This window comes from Meriones unguiculatus, chromosome 2 (assembly GCF_030254825.1).
Source record: "Meriones unguiculatus strain TT.TT164.6M chromosome 2, Bangor_MerUng_6.1, whole genome shotgun sequence".
NCBI classification, from domain to species: domain Eukaryota; kingdom Metazoa; phylum Chordata; class Mammalia; order Rodentia; family Muridae; genus Meriones; species Meriones unguiculatus.
The window spans coordinates 41,964,212-41,968,226 of NC_083350.1; the positions used below are offsets into that span (position 1 = coordinate 41,964,212).

The 4,015-nt window shown below is 43.4% G+C and overlaps 1 pseudogene; it reads left to right on the forward strand.

Annotated features, from left to right (window-relative positions):
• LOC110557903 (protein RER1-like) lies at positions 1-3,250 on the forward strand (annotated as a pseudogene).
• The last annotated feature ends 765 nt before the right edge of the window (positions 3,251-4,015 follow it).

Sequence of the window (4,015 nt, forward strand, 5' to 3'; positions counted from 1 at the left end):
CCAGTACCATGTCATATAGCTGAACCAAGAGGGCAGGTTCAGATTATCTCAATAAGAGCAATCTGCAAAGCAGCTGTCTTCATGCTGTAAACATCCTGGAGGAGAATGTTATGGTAGACATTTTCTGTGCACACTGTCAGCATCTGTACACAGACCAGAGGAAGGCTTTGCCATCCCACTGAACCTATTGGAGGGTGGGGAGGCTTTGCTATTTTCCTGTGGGTGTATGGCCCTTGATATGGCTAGCTCATATTACCAACACACACACACACACACACACACACACACACAGTTAAGCCTTAATGCACCCAGGGCTTCCACTCCCTACACTAAGGAAATACTCTCAAATGACGTGTGGTAGCACAGACCTGGAATCCCGGAAGAAGCAGGCAGATCTATGTGTGTTGGAGGCCAGCCTGGTCTATGTGGATATCTGCATCAGCCAGCCCTACATAGTGAGACTTTGTCTCAAAAACAACAATTAAAAAAAAAAAAAAAAAAGGCAATGCTGCAGGACAGAATGGGAGGGCCTGTGCAGCTTTCCAGATCCTGAGCTTAGCTCTGGTGGCTGCCCTGCCCACCATCCTCCTTAGAAGCTGTTGGGGAGATGGTGGCTGCAGGAGAGCTGTGAGTTACAGAATGTCTGAAGGGGCCAGCATTGGAGACTCTGTCCATTTGAAGCACTCAGCGGTGTACATATTTTTCACAGGGCTTGGACAGATTTATCAGTCCTGGCTGAACAAGTCTACTCCCTACACAGCTGTCCAGTAGGTTGTGACATTGGACCTGAGTTTTGTCTACATGATTACAGTTTACCTATTATAAGGCTGTGTTATTTTTATAGAACTGTGTTTTATAAAATTCAGTTTCTCCCTTAAACTGGCAAATAATTGAGACTCTGTTATATGATTTTAACAAGCTTCATAGCATAAGAACTGAACACTTTTAACTCTATTCTTTTTTAAATTATTTTTATTTTTATTAATTACAGTTTATTCACTTTGTATCCCCCTATAGCTCCCTTCTTCCTCCCCTCCCAATCCCACCTTCCCTCCATTTTCCCTACCCATGCCCCCTCTCCCAGTCCGCTGATAAGGGAGGTCCTTCTCCCTTTCCCTCTGATCCTAGTCTCTCAGGTCTCATCAGGAGTGGCTGTATTGTCTTCCTCTGTGGCCTGGTAAGGCTGCTTCCTCCTCAGTGGGAGGTGATCAAAGAGCAGACCAATCAATTCATGTCAGAGACAGTCCCTGTCCCCATTACTATGAACCCATTTGGAAACTGAACTGCCACAGGCTACCTCTGTGCAGGGGTTCCAGGCCATCTCCGTGAGTGGTCCTTGGCTGGAGTATCAGTCTCAGAAAAGACCCCTGTGCCCACTTTTTGGATCTGTGCCTTTTCTTTTGGAGCTCCTGTCCTCTCCAGGTCTTACTATCTCCCCCTTCTTTCAAAAGATTCCCTGCACTCTGCCCTAAGATTGGCTATGACTCTCAGCATCTGTCTTAACTCTATTCTTAATGTGCTAAGCTAATTTGGCTTCCCCTCCCCCAGTGTGCATCCTAGAGATACTTGTGCTTTGTAGCTTTCCTTGCTGTGTTCCTCTCTCTGGCTGTTTCCTGGACCTCTCCCTTGGCTGAATCCCCTCTTTCTCCTCTAGCTCCTCCTCCCCTAGCTGGCAGGAAGTCTAGTCCTATTTTCTCCCCTGCTCAGTGATTGGCCATAAGCTGCTTTATTGGCATATCAGGCGTCATTTGGGGAGCAGTGTTTACACAACACTGAGACAGGAGATTCTCAGAACAACCAGATATGGGGGTACAGAAGTCAGCATTTGAGTTACTCAATAACCTTGTGCCTACAAGTCTGGTACATTGTAACCTATACCTTGGGAATTTACCATCTAAACCTTTTCATAGCTTCCTGTTCTCCCAAGTGGATCCTTTACCAGCCAAACAGAATGAGGAGTTTCTTCCCTTCATTCAAAGGCTTCCAGAATTCAAAACTTGGCATGCAGCTAACAAAAGTCATACTTGTGGCTATGGTCTGTACCTTTTTTGAGGCTTTTAACATCCCAGTGTGTTGGCCGGTCCTGGTGAGGTACTTCATCATACTTTTCTGTATCACAATGAAGCAGCAAATAAAGCACATAATTAAATATCAGTACTTACCATTCACACATGGAAAGAGGGGATACAAAGGAAGGAGAATGTGGGCAAGACATTTGCTAGTTAGAAGCTGGGCTGAGTGTCTCACACGTATTCAAGAATGGTTTAGAGCCACTGTAACAATGCCTTTTTCTTCACAAAGTGGTTGATTGGAGGGGTAGGGGGAACCAAGGAGGACACACTCAGAAAAGGAGGGAAAAGGTGGTCTTTAAGTTAAAAAATACTAACTTTACAAAAAAAAAAAAAAAAAAAACCTTACTAAGTTATTTTATTTTCCTCTGATCTCCCTTGGTAAAACTTCTCCACAGAATCACCTGGAGAACCAATGATCTGGAAACAGGCAACAGACCACCTCACATGGCCATGGCTGTGTCTCATTCATGCACCTGTTGTCTGTCATGGCTTCCGTAGTGACTTCATGTGGCTCCCCAAGCCTAGGCTATTTACCATCTACTTCCTATTGGAGTCCTTCACTGAGCCTAAAACTTTTAGAGATCCCAGAAGTCATTAGTCATGCATTTAGTGAATCCCTGTTCTATAGCAGGCCCTCGTCTCGATGTTGGGGAATAAAGCAATGACTTAGATAATCCCTAAGCAATACACAAATAAGTGAACCTGTGTATCTGAAACAGCACGAAACCCACGTGGGTGCTGCAATGATGAGAAGCCTGGGTTAAGTGTGCCTGGCTGCACATTTAGGATGGATACTAAGGGGTCATTATCATTATCCATTGCTCCTCAGGCTGAATGGGCTTGATGGTGGCAGTACCTGTTTTAGAAATTATGCGTTGAGCACCTATGCCAAGACCCACTGACAATACTGTGTGGGCCAGTAAAATTAGACACAGAATTACCCACAGAGTGTGGTAACAGGTTACTCCAATTGAAAACATTCAACTTGAGAATAACAGAATGAAGAAAAGAAAGTTACAAGACTAAATTGTAGGATGTAGGATGTAGAGTTTTTTAAAACACCATCCCATAAAAATAAGCTGAAGTGAGCTATGTTGTGGCCACTAAGGTTACAGGAGACATGGGCTTGTCATTTTTGTTTATTTGTTTTTGGGTTTTGCTTTTTCAAGACAGGGTTTCTTTGTGTAGCTCTGGCTGTCCTGGAGCTAGCTCTGTAGATAAAGCTGGCCTTGAACTCATAGAGATCTCCCTGCTTCTGCCTCCCAAGTGCTGAGATTAAAGGCTGTGCCACCACTGCCTGGTAAGATACATTTTCTTTTTTTTTTTAAATAGTTGGGAGCAGCACAAACTTTTGTGCATTTTATTTGCTTTGTATAAAGTCACTGTGTTAGGGATGGAGAAATACTCTGATTAGGTTGGGAAACTGTTAAAGAAGCTTAAGGTAGAGAAGAATATGGGCACAGCACTAATCTCACAGGATAATAGGGCCTTACTGTGAACAATTTTTGTTTGTGTTGTTCCTCATTTAAACATAAGGCATGCTTTCCTCTAGCCTATTTTAGAAAAATCCATGACACAAAATAAACCATCATGTAGACTCATTGTCTCCTCCAGTCTACATTCTGACGGGGGAAAACAAACAAACAAACAAACAAAAAACTCCAAAAACTAACAAAAGCAAAAATACTCAACTCTGAACTTTAGCATCAGTATCATTTCCTGGCTTTTCAAGAAAAGGGAAATCATTACCAGAATCATTGCCTGAATCATTACGGATGCTAAAATGCAGCGTTTGGGACAAATGTTGAAAAGTGGACTCCAGATCCATTTTTAGACAGCAGAGGTGCCTGATGTTTTGCTTGTTTTTAGACAATAAGCTCCATGTTGTAAAAGATGGCAGAGTTCTCATAGTCCCTGGGGGAGCAGAGCTAATCTGTGGGAGC